The sequence below is a fragment of the Paramisgurnus dabryanus genome, chromosome 4, assembly GCF_030506205.2.
Source record: "Paramisgurnus dabryanus chromosome 4, PD_genome_1.1, whole genome shotgun sequence".
Taxonomy (NCBI): Eukaryota; Metazoa; Chordata; class Actinopteri; order Cypriniformes; family Cobitidae; genus Paramisgurnus; species Paramisgurnus dabryanus.
In genome coordinates, this window is record NC_133340.1 from 15,871,936 (window position 1) to 15,892,235 (window position 20,300).

Genomic DNA, 20,300 nt, shown 5'->3' on the forward strand with positions numbered 1-20,300 from the left:
AAACATTTTAATTATTATTTACATAAAATAAATGTAATACAGCCACACAACAAACTTATGAAAATATTTTAATCGTTATTTGCATGAGAATATTTTAACGCAGCCACACAATAAATAAAAACTATCACCACAATGCTCACCACTATGATTCCCCTTATCTCGTGTATTAATATTTTTTATTGTAACAATTTATGATTTGCAAAAATAACTGTTGCATCTGTGTAGATGCAAAGTGTATGCGCGTTGTGCACGCTATACATTTTGGTCAAGCATGCGCCCTTAAAATAGCATATAATGAACAACGCGCCACTCACTTTAAACTTTTTTTTCTGGTCAGTGGCGCAATTGTTTTTTGAAACTGCAAAATAGCATCAGGCATGGTTTGCGCCGCAACACGCCTCCTTTTTTGCGCTGAACCGCCCAGGGAGCGCAAGTTCATTCCCTAGTTTGCCCCAACGTGCGTCTGTGGAGGGAAAAACCCCGCTGGGCGCCGGGGCAAAATACGAATGATACATGCGTCACTGACAAAGTCAATTGCGCTGGGTGCAAGATAGGGCCCTCTGTGTTATTATTCATTGTGCCGCTCACCACAGTCCTGCGATGCCAAGATCAGAAATGTCTTGTCTGCAAGTGTTCATTTATCACAAAATAGAGTAACGTGAGTAGGCAACTCATTTAAATTTCAGTAATTGTAACTGCGTTACTTGATTAAAAAAAAAAATACTTTGTTACATGCTCGTTACCGCTAAAAATAGTGGAATTACAGTAACGGAATTAATTGTAACGCGTTACTCCCATCACTGTTTTTAACACAACTTGTGTTGTCCCTTTCATTTATTTTAACATGAAATAACTCATTAAATGTCATGACACACACAATGTGTAAAAAATTAGCACATCATTTTTTGCAGTTTAGCTTTTTGCTCAAAATTTGGTATTTTTTAAGAAACCTACCCATATTTAAAAAGGTGATAAAAAGAGAACACAGGAAGATAGGATGAAAGTTTTTTTTTAAAGCAGAGGGTCTATTATTTTATTTGATATATTGTTGTATGTTTATATATTTCAAGAAGAAAAGTTTCTTGAAAGGCATCAAACTTTTGGGAAATTGTAAAAAATGCTGGCACTGGCTGGCAACTTTTTAAAAACGCTGGCGGGGAAAGAGTTAAAAAAAGCTATAGGAGGGATGTTACAGTGTAAACAACAAAAACTATTCGGTGAGGAGGATGTCTGTTTAAGTTTAAGATATATACAATGGTTAAATCCATTATCCAAAACTAAATACAAACACGCGTGGCATACAAAACATCACTTGTTAAACAGCCACGTGTGTTTATTTACACAAGGCTGTAGACATGACACACACAACACAACACCATAGTGCGATTTTTCCAGGTCTGAAATATTCAAACATGCATTAGCTGATAACAGCTGGCATACACGTTCACAAAGACTCTCAGCTTATACAAACAGCTTCACAAAGGTGGGTCTGTATTAAAATAAAAGAAGAGCTATTAAAAGCTAAGTATTAAAGCCAACATTAAACAGCATTCACATCAATGAGAAAATGTGATTTTTATTTATTGGGATCCACAGGTATCTGAAACATGAGCATTTGAGAAAGGAGCCAGAAGGTTGAAAAATCAAAAGGGCTTGATGATATCAGCCCAAGGAAAATTGGCATTACATTTTAAAGACAGATGAAGATAAACGTAATGGCACCGTTAATTTAGATCTGGATAAGATGAGAAACATGTGTTCATGTAGCCTAACGGTTGTAGATTCGATTCCTAGGGAACGCACACTGATAACAAGTAGAGGTGAGCGGAGCACAAACTAACACGTGGTTAATTGTAACGCAGCTACTACATATTTATACAGGGTCGAGCAAATTGTGCTTTTGGTCTTTCTCTTTTACTGTTAGAAGATGATCTCCTGTGAATTTGTGAAAAGAGTGCTTTGGAAACATAAAAGTAAATTTCTTCAACTTATGTTTTTAAGTCACCAAATCCAACCTTATATTATTTTAATCACTGTCTTGTTACTTAAAACATAACACCATTTTGAAACATGTCAACAACTCCTAGTAACTGATAGTTGGGATTGAAAACATTTTTACATAGTAGGGTAAGTTGTAACACGGTGTTACAACTAAGCCTCCAGTATGCAATGATAATAAAATTGAAACAATTTAAATACCATTAATCAACATGATAATATTTTTACAATATTAGGGGAAATAACTGACAATTATAATTTTTTTTACAAATTGAGCAGACATTTAAAATAATAGCATAATAGACGGATGGTTAGATGAAGGATCATGGATGAAAGAATAATCTATCTATTATAGAGAGAGATATAAACAATATCCACCTTTAGTATACAAACAGAATTTTATTGTATTATTTATGTTTAAACTAAATTTTTTAGCAGGTTTTACAACAAACCCTCTTTTCGTTACAATTAACACCACCTATGGGGTAAGTTGTAACGCTTGCACTCCTGTCACTTTCGGTGTAATTGTACGATAAAGGTAGGTCCCACAAACAAACAAAAAGTGTTCATTTGTAGCAGAGATGTGTGTGATGTGTAAAAAAATGATTAATCTAACTTAAATATTTTTTGAATGATAGAGCCAAAGTGAAAAAGCGTTAGGTTGTGACACGCTCTCCCATATACCTTAAATGTAGTGTAAAAGCGTCTTGCATAAATGTACAACCAATAAAATTTGTCATAAAGGCTTACAAAGAAAAATTTAACTGGGAAACGTAATGTACAACATAAAAAAATAAAATAACGGAGTTTACACCTAAAGACAAATTAAAAGTGTCAAATCTCTGTAATGTTGGCCAATAACATCCTGTAAGGTGTTTGAAAAGTACAGTTTCATGGTAAAAACAAATCTGTTTTGAGACTAGACAGGAAACTGTGTGGTTCTAACAGCTAACGGACAAACAGATTCCAATGTTTACCTTTGAATCCGAAGTGAATAGTGCCTCGCATTGAGCGCTAAATTCCCAAGGTTAGAAAAGGTGGAGAGCATGTGGAATTGAGCGCCAGAAAGGAGCATTACGAATTCATGTCCAAAACTTTCCTGTTTGCTTTGGCCCTACAAATGCTCCAGTTCTTTTACCTTACAGTTTAGGACACACAAACAAATCCTTTAGTATCTGGTTGAACGCCTACATATAATTCCTCTACACACACATCAGTTTTATGAGAACAAGCAGAGGTAATAGTTTGGCAAGTCAAGCCCAGTTATACAGACAGCAGGTCTGGAAGACGTTTGCATAGCCATTGAGTCTGGACTAATGTCTTACAACGACTCATGAAGAGACGGGTCACAGTCTAGACATGAGACATACGAGGTACTAAAGAGAAAACAAGAAACATGGAGACTAAAAGAGCAAACAATAAAGTAAATCTAACTCACCGTATGTAAATAGCAGACTCTTTTAAATGAGAGCCTCTTTTTCAGACTCATGGTCGGCTTACAGTGTACGTCCGCTCATGTAGTACGGCTCCAAACATGTAGAGACCCAACTCTCTGACTGACGGATCCATCCCTCTCATATGCCTAGACGGCACTCATTTCATTCCTTTGCAGCAAGAGCTAACATGCTCAATGAAACGCAAGGCTGACACACTCACTCGCTTTTACTGATGAGGAAGTTCCATTCTGATGAGGATCACTATGGTAACTCTCAGTAGGAAGCGTCTGGGATTTTTAGGAGAAATGGAAGAAAAGTTGGGATTCTCCCTTACTCCCTTTGACCTGCGTAGTAACTACAAGAACAGATGTCAGACTTTTCTCCCGGTGATCTTATTCGACACAGACGAACGCCTCTTTCTATCCCTGGGTGGAATGGAGAAATGCTTACTCAACCGGTTTGCCATTCCTGGCTCTGGCGCTACTCAAATAAATCCTCCATTCAAGACAAAAGAAAGCAGTCACTCGTGGCCTCCAACGGCACAGCAGACTTCAAATAATCATCCGTCTCAACGTCTAAAAAAGCCGCAGTGGAACTCGGCAGCATAGTTAAAAGTCCTGCCTGTAAAAACGAGGCATCCAAAAGGATGGATGTGCCCTTCAACCGAATGTTCTGCCGAAAGATTTATTAATGGAGAAAAGTGAAGTCTGAATGACGTAACGTGAACGACTACGCAGTGAGAGTGGACTTTAATGAAGTGCAGGTTTTTGGGCAGGGTCGTATCAGAACAGAGAGAGAGCAAAAATATTTCAGGGCTGGTGGTACAAAGCCAGCATTTCATACAGTCCTTTTGAGGTCGATTCAGAAATATGAGCGGTACAATTGGCAATTTCCTGAGTAGAGAAAGATCTTAGAAATATTTGGCTCTTATATTACTTCATAGAACGAGCACAAGACCATTAAAATAACCCTCTTTAGCTTGTGGCGGGAAACCCCTTAAAGATCTATGGGGTCTGTTTAATGGATTTATTTTTAGGGTTAAGACCCCAGAAGATTTGTTTTTAGTTCTCAGTTGTGTTTTAAGCCAACTTGAGTCTCAGATGCTCCTCCTAAAATATTTTGGAGTGAAATAAAAATAGATACAAATGAGATATGAGAATTGTGAAAATGCATTAAAGTGCCCCCCATGAACAGGAAGTCGCGATCCACATTACTGTGTGTTGTGACGTATTTCCGAGTGAAACGGACTATCATAAGATTAAACTAGTGGCCGTGGCTTGTGTTTTCCACTGTGCTTTGATCGGATATAGCAAAGTAGGCATTTATTAAGAAATGGAACTGGCAGCACATGGACAGTTGGAAGGGGCGGAGTTAATGGTTGCCCAAGCCGTCTAGCTGACGTCTTCAGAGAATGATCGGCACAAGAGAGCAGTACATTGTCAGATTTTGATAACATTTTTTAAGGGCACTTGATTTAAAAAAAATATTATAATGACTTGCACAGATAAATTGTTTACAATAAATACTGTAATATTACATAAAACAATAAGAATTGTCAGTTTTGATTTCATTGGAACTTTGTTTATAGGAGGCCCTGTAACGTGTGTTCATGATTTGTAAAAAAAAACATTATTTTTTAAGCAAAAGTTGCCATTTGCTCTCCATTTAATTTCCCTGATGTCTAGAAGAAATAATCAAGATATTAAAGAGCTCTTATCTACGATTTTGTTATCTGTGTAGCTCCATTTGAATTTGATATCTAAACTCTGATCTTAACTAAGAAAAAAATCTGATTCATTGATCTGGTGTTCCTGTCAGTGATGCACGGGTCAATATTTAAACAACCCGGACCTCATTCTCGGACTGCAAAAAAATAAATAAAATAAATAAAAGTACCCGACCCACATTTTCTAAAAGTAGTAATTGTTTAAAATTGTTAATTGGCATCTTAATTTCAAACAACCCGACCGACCGCGACCCAAATATCATAAAAAATATTTTTGGATGAATCGTAACCGCGGGTGACCGCAGGCACCAGTTCATTTAGGATCAACCCGTGCATCACTGGTTCCTATAGCTAAATTGATAGAGCACTGTGTTAGCAGTACAAAAGGTTGTAGGTTCGATCATAGTGAAATACTGGAAGTTGTAAAAGTTGCAAGATAAAAGCGTCTGCCAAATGCGTAAACGTAATCAAGGCTTCAACTTGTTTCAAAACTTGTTTTATGTGGAAATTAAATGTCCAAGGTGTATCCATGTGGAAATATGAGGTCGGTTTTCCTGAGACAGTTTCATCACAGACAGGCTACAAGCTCATCACAGCAGCTACACATTATATCACACAGTACATTTACTATGGACAAAACATTTTTAAGTGTCCAATAAGAGGTTATTTGTCATTTCATAGCATAAACTATAAGTTTATAATAAAATCTAACAAACATTTTTGTGTAATGCTTTGGCTGTTAAGTTCACTTCTTGCTTTCATGTTTTGCTACTAAAGCAAAAACAATTATAGATTTGTACAGGAGTCTAAATTTTTTGCGGGGTCGCTTCAGTTAACCCAACAGAGAGAGTGAATGTTGCTTTGAACAAGCTGAAAAGCAGTACTCCAAATTTCACACAGGTGATGTAGGAGCTTCTAAGAGAGGGCTGTAATCAAGAGAAGTGTGGCGCTGCTTCAGATCACAGCGGACAGAAACTGCAAGCTCATATTCAAACTCACTGCTTGTGTCCAGATCTCTGTTACTCCACTGCTGTGGCACACATTTCAGATGAGGATTGTTTCACTGAATTAGGGGAAACCCCAATGTTCTCTAGAGAAATCCAACACACAATATTGAGTCACAGCTGAAGTAATTTGAATTCAAATTCACATTCCTGTTGGTTCTCATGACTATCCTTCTTTTGCTGTTCCCTACAGGCACAAAGTCATTAACAGTGCTTTGTGCTCCCCTGCTGAAAAGATAAATACATCTTAATCTATCTTAGCTGGTTTGTTGGCGATAACTGCTTAACTACTTCACTGAGGAAGTACCTTAAAAAAGTCCAAATATGTGCCATTATGTGACCCCCACTAAACAAAATCACTGCATCCATACCTTAAAATCACTTGTAAAATTAATAGATATGGCCCTCACAGAGACAAAAACTATACTGTATGTATAGGAAAAATATTTGTTAAACTTTTTTCTTTTTTTATTGTTTGATTGACATTAAGACAGGCAGCTTTAAGATCTACTGTAATGCAAGGATCTAATATAATGTTACACAGATATTTTCCCCCACAGTTAACCAAAGATTCATGTAAGACATAACAGATTATATCTGCATGAATTCTTGTCAAAACAGAAATTAAAAAAAAAATGTTTGTGTATATATATCGGGGTCATAAAAAATGTAGGCATGTAAACATGTGAATTGTATACATTTTCGGATGGAAAAATACCTTGTGCACATGCACAGAAGAACTGTGCTTAAGTTCACACCTTATATTTAAATATCACATGATTCTCGTCAAAAAAATATGCAATGGCAAGGCAATGGCAACACCCATTATTAGGGTAATGGGGTGATGATCATGTCTTTCATAAAATTATAAAGCAATAAAATAGCATTGTGCCTTTTGAAAAGTGTTTTTTTTTTACTGAAAATAACTTTCTGCAACTATGACTTTGTACATTTCTCCAAAGATAAAGTGTGAACTCGATGAGAGTTGCCAAGTCCTCTGCTTTTTTGTGAGCTATTTTAATTTGTATCTGTGGGTTAAATATGAAAGGATGTTGTTTATTATATTGGCAGTGGCGGAAGTGGCAATTGGGAGAGTCTGGACTTTTCCCAGTGGGCCGATAATGTTTTGAGGCCACGAGGGCCTGTTTGATAATAGTTATACATTAAGAGTTACATAGGAACACCGTATAGCGGCCTGATTTGCGGTCGCTTCCCACTGGTCAAACTGTGCAGCCTTTCTGCTCAACACAATACATAAAAGTGCTCAACCCATTCGGCAGATCCAACCATGTCTAGGATTTTCAAAAATATAGGTGGATCAGTGAGCGGCCCCTCCCCAAATGGCATAGCATGTCGGCCTTTTTTTCACAAAACAATATAGGCTACTTCAGATGTTATTTGATAGACTAGTAAGTGTGGATTAAGGATGTTTAAAATCTCTAGCCTGGTGGTCAGGACATAAATGAATCAAATCAGCAGATTTGCAAAGGTTTATTTATCTCCACATATCATAAAAAATTATCAGGGTAACTTTGCAGTATACCACATTATATATTTCCTACTATGTGATTTCCATATTATAGATTCAACGGCAATAATGTCTCATGTTATTATTTCTCTAAACTTTGACAAAAATTCTTTTTAAAGGAACTGTATTTTTAGAGTTATTTAAAGATGCAAATATTATTCCGCATATGATTTGAATATTAGAAGAGATTATTCATATAACGACAATGAATGTCTCGTATAGCAATACATTTCCACACATAACAGCATAATGAAATAAATAAACAAACAAGGAAGCAGGATTGACATGTAAATTGTATTATTATTACCTGAAAAACAGCAATATTACTGAAATAAACTCTGAGGTAAATGCGGCAAACACGCTCTTAACCGCACTAACAAGTCTAAATAAGCAATAAAAGTGGAAAAAACATTGTTATCTCTCTAAACTTTATATGAAAAAAAATATTTTTAAAGGAAATGTATTCTTACAGTTATTCAAAGATGCACAAATTACTTTCTGTTTAAGAACACATTCGTCTCTGGCATCATTTTGTATAGTTACTCCCTTAAATTAACCATGATTTTATTATTGTGAAAATGTTTTTTTTTTTTTTGGCAGATTGATCACGATTTGTATTTTTATTTATACTTTCTTTTGCCTGCAGCTCCGATTAATTTTGCCAGCACGGGTCACATATGTATCTTTGAGGTACCAATAAGCTCTCTTTGGTACCAATATGTACTAATATGAACTCTTTGGGTGCAAATCTACATGTTTTGAAAGGGTACAGCCCTAGTGACAGGTGGGGTGTATATGTCTACAGTATACGGTATACAGAAAGGAGGAGATAGGGATGTAGACTTTTCCTAGTAATGCATGACTTCTAGATTCCAGAAGATTTGAATCTTGTCTCAATACTGCCCTCTGCTGCAATTTTATTGCTACACACACAAATACACAGATATCCAATCCTACAAGTATAATAGTGCTTAAATATTTAGTATTTTGTCATGGTAGATCTAAAAAAAAAAGTTTGCTAAATTTTAAGCTTACATTTTATTAATACTAGTAGAGAGAATAAACAAAATCTTTGAGCTTTTGTCCTAATTTTGGAAACCTCTCACCCCTAACAGACTTCCAGAGAGCTTAAACTATTACTCAATAGTATATCATTACAACAGAAAATTGTTTTGCTATTACACAGAAGATGAGATTTCCTCAGAAAAGTTCTTGAGCTTTCTTTTTGACAATAAATTATATAAATGCTTTTGCTTTTTCAAATTAAAACAACAGCTTCACTTTAAACAAAATATTTTATCTGATAATGGCTAGAAAATTTTATGCAAGCACTTTCTCTGGCACCTGCTAATGTGAAAGTGCTGTTGCATTAAAGATAATAAGCAACAAGCAGGAGCATAAATAATTTGACATAGTCTATATTATATATGATACTTGCACTTAATACAGACTTATACATAAATACAAGCAGCCAAACAAGCAGCCAACCCTACCACTAACCTTAAAGTCATTACATTATACACAAGTTTCTAATAAATTTGACTCTGTACTTATTCAGTGTGTAATAGTTACGCTAATAAGGCAGAGAAAAATACATTTTCCAAATATAATAACAGTTAGAAATCATCTCACCAGGCACCCATAATAATTCAGTGACCCCTGATTGGACAAATCAGGTCACATGGTTATGATATGCAAAATGAATCGTGATAACCCATAAAAGGTCAATTGCATGATAAAATATCTTTCCTCTTTACCATTTTAGCATAATAAAAAAATCAAACACCAAACCAAATCAGTGTTTGAGCCATAAATGCACTTGACAGCATAGTTTTTCAACTATTTGTGGGCTACCACATACAAGGAGGACCTGCATTCCCAGGCAAGATCACACAAGCACTTGTGCAAATGGCGTTACAATCCAAAGACTACTTCCTGATCGCATCGGCACTCTTAAATATTAACATCAGACATCCACTCTTGCATTAGAAAACTGACAAACAATGTACACATAACCCCCCCCTCAACTAACACTCACAACATAATGTGACGGATCAAACAAGTGGTCCAGTTTGTCCGACAGTGCATCACTGTGCATGTGTGAGTGTGTATGCAGGTACTCACTCCATCAGGATTGACGTTCAAAGTTGACTCCATGTACGGCAGTGTTAGACTCCACAGTTGGGTGTTAAATGACTCCACGCGCTGTAAACACATCCATCCACTGGCCGCTTCCAGTACAGCATGTATGCATGTGTGTGTGTGAATGCACAGTGTGCAGAGAGATAGAGTCTGTGTTCACGGTCTGTCCCTGTCACTATCTCGGTCTCGTCTCTCTCTCTCTTTCTCTCTCTCTCTCTCGTCTTTCCACCCACTCCGCTGTAATTCCTATTCCACCCACAGAGCCCAGGGCTCACAGACAGAGATGCAGAGACACGCTCGCAAGTGGGAGTGTGTGCGCGTGTGCTCACCCTCATATACTTCACGGAGGCGTGAGAAAAAGCAGCACGCACACGTACTGAAATGTAAGTGGTTCACAGTGGGATCCTTCATGTTATTTACACAATGTGTTTTGTCACCTACTTAGTATGCCTGGAGCAGAGCATCTGCTTAGTGGAGGGGACCGTGAAAGAATCAGAATGAATGTGTGTGTTCGAAGGGGGGTTTATTGTGCTTATTAGGGGATTACAATTATGTTAAAAGAATGTATTAATGACAATTATATATAAGCATTGAGCAACCTGGTTTATTTCATAATGTGGTATATTTAAGAGTTAAACAGTAGGATGCGTCTTGATTTCGCTATCTGCAATTATACAGAATGAAGATGAATGTAAGTTTTTTAAAATAATGTATAAATAACAAATTTTGTTATTGGCTGTTGGTTAACGTTTAAATAGCCTGCATTGCCTCAGAGGCAAAGGAAAGTCATTGCAGAAGATATTATATTTTCATTCACTATTACAATGACACTTTAAAATTGGACAAACATGCACCAATAAATCATCCTGTGATAGTCAATAAGAAAATATGAAGAGCAAAGATAATTTGCCACATATTATATTGTCATCAAATACTTTAGATTCAAATCCGCTTAATCCGACCCTCAGGCCATTTAGAAATACTGTTGATGACGTTATGACAATTTGTATCAAAGTCCTCTAAGGGGGCGTGTACATCAAAGCATTTGAATGCGTCTGAAAACACCAGGTGGATATTAAGGGCCGATTCACACCGGATGCGTGGCGTATCTGTTGCGTGTCATCACGTGATTTGGATCACCCTTGTTCGATGTATGGGGAGACGTATGGAAATGAACTACCTGCAATAGGCTGCTTCATGTTAAACATACATATACTGATTTGATTAAACAAAGACTTTAGTTTTGTAGCCTGTTGAAAGATTCAATAGTTGGAAATAGATAATTTATATATATATATATATATATATATATATATATATATATATATATATATATATATATAAATTATATAACAACGTTGTGTCAAATTGACATAAACCACTTTTTGTGTTCTATTTTGTCTGGAAACACTTTCAAGACGCTTGCGTGTGGCGTGAAAAATAGGCATCGGTCCTATTTCTAGCATGCACACGCTTTTGGCGCGGCCCGAGCTGCGACTGAGACGTGCGTGTCATGCAGGCGGTGTGCACAATCAAACCTGCTAACATGGGAGCCTAAATAAAAATGGACACACCACGCAGCTGAGACACACACGCCACGCATCCTGTGTGAATCGGCTCTAATGCTGTGTTCGTGAGTGATTTCAATGTTAAGTCAATGTGAAGACGCGCGTCTGGAGGTCTTGCGGCGCGAATGAGGCATTTAGCACAGTGCGGTAAACGTTGATCGTTGCCGGGGAAACGCGCGAGTCGAAACATTTGAACTTTGACGGAAAGACGTGCCGCGTCCAATTAGGAGCTTGCTCTCGTAGCTTGCTCTTTCTGTGATTAAAGAAAGCGAGCGGAGTCGCAGAAGCCCCTCCCATGACGCGAATTTCCGCATGAATGTCTCGATGACTAGAATTTCACGGGCGGCTTTCACGCGCAAATAAAGTGTTCAAGCGGCAAACTAGACACGAATTTGACGGCTAAAACACGGCTGCTGTTAACCCACAGTCAGGGTACATTCACACAGGGCGTAAGCGACTCTACTTTTAACGAGTGACATCATGCGTTGCTAACTGAATTGTGGATCCATCAACGTCACGTCACTGCCGTTGCTCGCATTGAACATTTCTCAACTTTTCAAGCGCCAATGCATCAGCCAATCAGATTACCTTATGCTAATAACCTAGTGCGAGCCCGCCAATTACGTTTATGCAAGACGGGAGCATGTGTTTGGCCACTGTGATTGGCTGTTGGCCACGCCTCAAACTCTCTCTTCGTCAAGCGTTAACGCGTACGGCCCGTGTGAATGCTATGTAACTGTGGCCGCTTGTCAGCATTTTTTCAGCTGGGTGCTTTGGTTTATATGATACTTCTGTTTTGTTTATCAGTCGTTGTACGATGCGCCGGTTGGTTGTTGTTTTATTTGTCCCGCCCCTCCTCCACTGTGATTGGAAGGTCGAGTGAAAAGTGACACTGATGAGCTGAGCGGTCCCCCAAAGTTGAACATTTTTAAACTTTGTGCACTTAGGGCTGAGCGCAGAAAAGACACGGACAAAACCCACCAGCAATTGGTGGTTTTGAAAAATGCGGCCCTTCCATTGGAAACAATTAAAAACGTAAATTGTAAACACCTTAGTGTACAAGCCCCCTAAGTGCACGAAGAACAATTGGATGAACGACAGCGCGTGTACGGTGCAAGAGTTTTTACTCGGTTAAAGGATGTTTAAAAAATAATAAGATTTTGAACTAATTTTTAAGCCTTTTACCTTTATTCAAAAAGGACAGTGAAGGGTGACTGGAGATGAAGAAGTGGAGATTTTGGCGTTTTGAAGCAAAAAACAGTCAGGTTTGTTAAAGGTCACGTTCTTTCTGATCCCATTTTTTAAACCCTAGTTAGTGTGTAATGTTGCTATAATAACATAAATAATACCTGTAAAATGATAATGCTCAAAGTTCACTGCCAGGCGATATATTTTCTTTAACAGAATTCATCTTTGAAAGCCTACAGCAAACGGCCGGTTTGGACTACAGTCCTCTACTTCCTGCTTTAATGACCTCAGTAGTCAGTTTTTTGACTAACCTCCACCCACAGGAATATGTCAGTCACCAGCTAAGCTAACGGCAAGCTAAACCGCTATCGAATCACAACACACTAAACAAACTACACAATCAGAACTCCATACGTATTTTGAAGGAGGGACCTCATAAAACAAGGAAGACATCAGCCTGTTTTGGGGACAGTGCAAACAGCGCTAAAGAGATAAGTAAATTGTGTGAAAAATACCGGTGCTTTTTACACGTGAAACATGAACACATGTTATATTGCGCACTGTAAACACAATCAAAGCTTCAAAAACACAGAAAGAACGGGACTTTTAAGTACCAATAAAATGAGTGACATTTGTAAAAATGCATTATTTTAATTACTGACTAATAACCTTTTGCCATTGCCATTAAAGTAAAATTACTGAACCTAAACATGAGAGCATGATAAAAAAAGCTCTATTACAAGAAAATGCCAGACATACTTAAAGGGTTTTGCATCAGAGCTCTTCATATTAATAGGCTCAACATTGATTTCATGTTGACTTTAAAGCTGTCATGAACTAAACCAGATGATCTCTGTTATCAGATAAATGTTACAAAGAACATCTTAGTGCTTCGGTTAAAGCAAGGAAATTAGATCTTTTATACAATGCAGTGGTGAGTACTAAAAATTTGCTTTTTTGATAAGAAACCATAATATACTGAAGTTTTTTCAAGTATTTCTTATTAATTTTACACCATTACATCAAGTTAGTATTGCTTAGTTTCTTTAAATCCTAAAAGTTTCTATTTAATTCCAGGTTTAAATTTTGTAATGAATCACAAAAACCTCATATGGATATGCTTGAATGTGTAAATTGTCCTATGTGTGTGTGTTAAAAACGAAAAGTAGGTATGAAGCTCTACATTCTTCAACAAGTCCCAACTCTGTTCTCTTTAAGCTAGGCAAGTAATGTTCAAAGATCCACAGGCTCTGTTTTTCTGACACAGGAGCCGAGCGGAATCATTACTGTGATAAATCACTCACCCAGAATGGTTCAAAATGTAATGCCACATGCAACTGAAAACGTGCACCTCCTGCAGCCTGTTGCCTTGAGCAAAATGACAGAGCTAAAAAAACATGCAGCATGTTGCTCATGCTATTGATTCCAAAAATTTCCTGATGTGATGATCCACACACATGCATAAACAAAGAGGGGAACTTAAAACAGGCCATCACATGACCAAAACTACACACACATAACTCAAGATCTTTGCGTTGCATAATTGTTTGAGACCTTTCTTTGCTTCTAATAAAGTTTATGCACACTCTCAGACAAAAGGTACAGTACAAAAGTTGTCACTGGGATGGTACCTTTTAAAAAGGTCCTTATATGTACCATTTTGGTACAGAAATGTACCTTTGAGGAATCAGTACCACTAACTGTGCTTTCACACCCCCACCAGCGAGGGCATCAAAGTGTCCAAAAGTCATTCATTTTCAATGAGAGCCGGCCGTGAGCTCAGTCGAGCAGCGGAGCATCATATACAGTGTGAGCGTCGAGGAGAGTTGAAATCAGCTCAACTTTATGGTAATGGTATGGTAACTATGACGCGGTTTGGCGGCAACCAATCGGAAGGCGGAAACCTTCGCTTGAGAGGATTCCAGAGAATGCATTCGAGAGGATCCACAACACCTTTTCTATAGCTTGGTTGGTAGGGCGGCCAGAGCTTTTATTGACGCTCTCAATGTGAAAGCACAATAAGGGGGTGTCTACACCAAAGCTTTTAAACATGGCTGAAAACGCTATGTGGACGGCGACTGCCAGCTTTTTTCAGCTGAGCGCTTTGGTTGCTGTGATACTTCTGCTTTGTTTATCATTTGTTGTAAGATGCGCCGGTTGATTATTGTGGTATTTGTCCCGCCCCTCCTCCACTGTGATTGGATGGCCGTGTGAGAATTGACATTGACGAGCTGAGCTTTTTAGCCAAAGTTGAATATTTTTCAACTCTTGCCGCTCAATGCTGAGCATGGAAAAAACGGCGAGCATTGGCTTTCAAGCACGGAAAAAATGCCAGCTACTGGCTTTTTTGAAAAACGCAGCACTTCTATAGGAAACAATTGAAAACATATGCCGGCCGCAGGCGTAAAAGCTTTGGTGTGCACGCACCCTTAGGGGCTAATCACACCAAAAGCGTTTATGGCAGTTGCAGGCGCCTTTTTTGAATGATATTCTATGGGCAGGCAGCGTTTGCACGCTGTTTATGCGCGCCGAGCGCCATGCGGTTTTTGCCGCCGGCCGCAGCACGTGCTTTTAAAGTGCCCGTATTATGAAAAACTCACTTTTTCTGGGTTTTGGGGTGTTATTTTGTGTCTCTGATGCTCCCACACGCATACAAACTTGGAAAAAAATCCATCCATGCTGTTTTGAGTGAGATACAGGTTTCTGAATGTCCTCTGCCTTGAGTCTCAGATTGCGCCAGTTAAAACTCAGCTCCGTTGTGACGTAACAAAAAGTTTCGTCACATTCAGTTTGAATTTTTCCGCCCACCACCCCACTCGCAGGTCTCCACCCACCAGGTAGCTAGAGAGCATAGAGCAGTCACTTGAATGAGACCCTCTATGCTGTTATCATCTCTCACGGAAATAACAGCGCTATTTGGATATTATGGATTATACTCCCACCTACTTTTAAAAACAAAGTTTTAACGCGTGGTTATTGGAACCCGGAGTAATCTTATATACACTGTGTTACGACGCAAACAGTCCTCAGATTGTAGGCGATAAGACCTTCATGCGAAATCTGATGTAAACAACAGACTATGTATCTATATTTCACGGATTATAAGCATTTGTGGACAAAAATGGTAATTGGATGTATTTTATTGGACTTTCATGGATCATTCACACATCTGAAACAGACTGGATTCGATTCGCGATCGCGTTGTTTCATCACAAAAGGTAAGAAGTCACGTTATATTTTGCATGTTGTCATCTTCTGTCACAAAATACTACATTTATGATGCTAGAGCTAAAAGCTTTTTGCCAAACTAACCGAGACCGTACACCACGCTTTTCTGACGAGGCGAGCCTCTAATAACTTTACGGTCCGCATAGATATATACACGGTCCGGACCTCCCGCTAGCTTCTAGCAATTAGCACGCGGTCCACAAGCAGTATACATCCCCCGTCGGGTCTTAATTTCTGTAATTTGCGAAAATAATGCGTTTGAAAATGTTTTATAATGGGAATATGTTAGCATTGTCCAGGGAGAACGAGTTTATTGTTGTGACTGCTAACGTAACATCACAATTTACTCTGGAATCATTGTGTGTCATGAGTTTCTTCTCCTGTAGTGTACTTATTAGTGATACTTTTCTGTATGATTTGTCTGTTGGCAACATAAACCGTTAATAATAATAATAATATATAAAATAATAACACAGTATGGTCTGTACTGCTTACGATATCACTGAGCACGCGCACGGGGACATGACGTTAGTAGTGGGGCGTGATCAAAGGAGCAGCAGCTCATAAATATGTAAGACTAGCTCAAAACGGCACAATCTGAACTGCCCTGAAACAGAGGCTACTAGAGATGGGTAACAATCTTTTCCTACAAGCTATTTCGAGCAAACAACCTTTGAAACATGCTTTATGGAACTCATACACCTATATAACTTGTGGAAAAGCAGTCATAAGATGGGCACTTTAAAGGTGCGCTGAGAGCGGAGATGCACCCGACGTCATTGGCGTCTTTCCATTGTCCAATCGAATGAGGGGAGAGGCGGGCCTTAAATTGTAGTGAGGGAAGTTTACAGTTGCTTTGAAGAACCGGACTCCACTTCCTCACTCTCTCCTGCGTGTTTGTGCACATCTCCCCCTCAAACAAGGTCAGAGCAAGTGTCCTCTTTTTAAAGTTTCTGCTAATATGAGAGTTAACAGCAAAAGAGCGCTCATGCTTCAATATTTGATTGACAAGACAGCTGACTCGGTGGTTGCTTAGCAATATAAAAAGCCGCGTCGCACAGCTCTAATTGTAAATTAATTGTACCATAAAACGAGAAGACGACGAGAAGGGTTGAATGAAAGTTTTATATTCTACTATTTTTTAGGAACATAAAAGGGGGAGTTTTTGACTTTTATTATCTGTGTTTATGAGGTTTTGCATCATAAATAAAATTCAGTTTTATTTATAATATATATAAATTATGATAGACTGCATTGTGTACTGTGAGTTCTAAATAGATCTGGAACATTTTGGCGGCAGAGAGCAAACTCAAGGCTCAAAAGCTGGCATGATGTCACACAGTGACAGTGGGCATGAAGAAAAAATGCCATTTCACGGGCTATATTTGCTGACAAGATAACCACATAGCTCAAGTTTCTCTAACATGATAGGCCAGCCAGAGGAAATGTGCGTGAGCGTGTGTGTACTAGAGAAGGATGGCAATTATTGTATTTCCTGATGTTGTTTGTGTATGTTCATCTCTGAGCCAAAGAGTGTGTGTCACAGCATGTAAGGACAGTATTCAATTAGCATGTCATTTAAGAGCATCTATACATGTGCATACCTTAGTGCAGTGTATATGTGTGTGTGTGTTCCTGTTAACAAGAGGAATGCTCTGCCATGCTCATTAAAACGCACACGCACACACACACTAATTACTGTGCTGCTTCACAAAGAAGACTCTGTTCACACACTGTGTCACCTCGCATATGCAGCTCTGAAAATGATTTTTTCTACAGGCCCAGTCGGGCCAGTGGTTTAGATTTTTATTGACCCTGCCACAATTTTTACTGCCCCCAACAAAAAAAAACACTAAAATAAAACAGACCTAATTATTGTTTTTATAGTTTTTGACACAAAACTATGACACAATTATTAAAATTATGACACAATGAATTTTGTGCCTATTTGACCGAGAAAAGACAGAATGTGACTTTAGAGCACATTTGTATGAAAAACTACAACTCCCACTATGCACCACAATGCACAGCTCTGCAAGCCACTCCCATTATTCGGAACACCGCTCAGATATGCTATTGTGTACATAAACGCCACGTTATTATAACAAAGAAAATAGAAACACTCACTTTAGTCAGACGTCTGTTTATCCCTGCATCCTGCGTACAAACGCATACACAGCACAATATATCCACAGACACGCTTCCTCAGCTCTGTGCTCGTAAGCCGAAACACGTCTTTGAAATAAACACGCGCAAAGTGCCCAGAAACATTCACAAAACAAACGTCCATATCCTGATCTGATGCAGAAATGTTATACAGAAAGCACACAGCGAGAGTACAGGCACTACTAGTCCAACCAAGCTCATATACTCCACAGATGCACTGGCTCAGCCGAAAAAAGTCTTTGAAATAAACACGCGCAAAGTGCCTGGAAACATTCACCAAACAAACATCCATATCCTGATTTGATGCAGAAATGTTATGCAGAAAGCACACAGCGAGAGTACAGGCACAACTTGTCCGTCCAAGCTCTAGCCAGTCCGGGCTTCTCTACGCAGCAGAGGCCGAGGGTTGCGGCCTCTTCCCCGGGCTCCTCTACGCAGGCAAAGTCCAGGCTCCGGCCTACTCCTCGGGCTTCTGTTCCTCCATCCGCCTCAGCTCTTTGCTGTATTGTGGCTCATAAAGGTGCAATGAACAGCAGATTAGAGCATCACACTTGCGAAATCACCCTCTTCCATATCATATCGATTACCTACCGCTATTATTGTAACATGAAGTCTGGCCCGCTCCACAACATCTGTTTAGCTTAGCTTAGCATAAAGATGGCAGCTGATCGTTTTTTTTCGTCTGTGTTCGTATATTTGCGTAATTCCACCCCCCCCCCACTGATCTGTAATAGGTCTGAAGCGTGAGTAGGTCCCACCCATAGCCCCCACCTTGGAAAAATGAGGAATGAGTGTCTGTAGACAGGGCGGCGTAAAGGGGGGGCATTTGCGGGCAGTGCCCCCCCAAACAGGTTGTTGTGCCCCCCTACAAAGTTTTTTATTAATTTAATATATATCAAGAATAATTAAAATAAATTAAACATTGAATGTTTCATGACTTGTAATGTAATCAAATGAGGAAAATATAGTTGATATATGTTTTCTTTAATTAAAATAGACCAGTTTCTCCGATTGGATGTATTGCCGCGTCTCACCCGTCTTACGTCTTTAGCATATTTGTGACTTGATACTAGCAACGTGTTTTTCGCGGCATTTTATGGATCGTGTAAAATAGGGATGCATCGATACCGATACTGGTATCGGGTATCGGCCTCGATACCACATTTTCTAAAGTACTCGTACTCGTTAAAAGTCCCCCGATACCAGGGATCGATACCACGGTCTGAGAAATGTCTATGTTTGAGCGGCGTGTAAGGGGTTAATTTTCCCTGTTGTGTTGTCCAAAGAGGCAGAGTTTACAACAAACTGGAAAACTAGTCACTTGTTTTTTTGTTAAATTATATGACTAAAGCTGTTACCTGTAAATTTGAATCATGTTTTTTATTAAGTACTCAGTATCGGTATCGGCAAGTACTGAAATGCAAGTACTTGTACTCGTACTCGTATTCCAAAAAAGTGGTATCGGCGCATCCCTAGTGTAAAATATGGATATTAAAACATTTAGAACTAACCAGCACCAGCTGCTTTATCTGACTTCATACAAACACAGACTGGCTCAAACTCAGAGATTAGACCGTTAATAGCATTACGGCGTGATTAGAGTAAAGCGGCTTTTTTAAAGCTAGGACGCGGTGTGCGCTGCGCTATGAAACCCATTCATTTCAATGGCTTGCACCACGCGAGGGCGGTTTGTTGTTGCGTCGAGCAAAGCGCGAGCGCAGCGGAGCTCAGCTTGCGCTCACGCCGCGGTCGAAGTTCAATAGTTTTGCACATAGTTTGTGGTCTTTTGCACTTTATACGGGAAATGAGCTGACAGTCTGAACCAGTTGTATGAGTTTGTGCTTGCACTGTATTTGTTGTTTTAATGTCTTGTTTTTGCAAGTTATTGTTGCTATTGCGTCCCCCGTTGGAAGCCAAGTGCCCCCCTGTTAGTTATGGTCTGGCGCCGGCTCTGTCTGTAGACCCCCCTCATTTTCAAAAACTCATTGCATATAGACGAATCACAAGAATGGATCAAAAACTGTGAATTTCACCAAAGGTGACAAATATGCACCACTGACTGTAACGTCACATTAATATGAAAATCATCTTAACATCTTAAATTGAAAATACGTGCACATTTCCAATAATAAATGCATTAGTAATGTTAAACATTACAGAGTTTAATAATGTTTACTATTGTTATTAATACAAATTGTAAAAATGATACTAAGAAAACATAGCTATGGGTGCAAAAGGACTGAAAAACGTGTCACCTAGAATCCTAACTTGTCATACTGTATTATAATCTGTAATAATGACAGTGCCAAACAGCAA

The 20,300-nt window shown here is 38.8% G+C and overlaps 1 protein-coding gene across 4 annotated transcripts in view; it reads right to left on the reverse strand.

Annotated features, from left to right (window-relative positions):
• rgs12b (regulator of G protein signaling 12b) overlaps positions 1-20,300 on the reverse strand; it is a 66,893-nt gene that overhangs the window by 25,827 nt on the left and 20,766 nt on the right. The gene's annotated exons all lie outside the window — the stretch shown is intronic.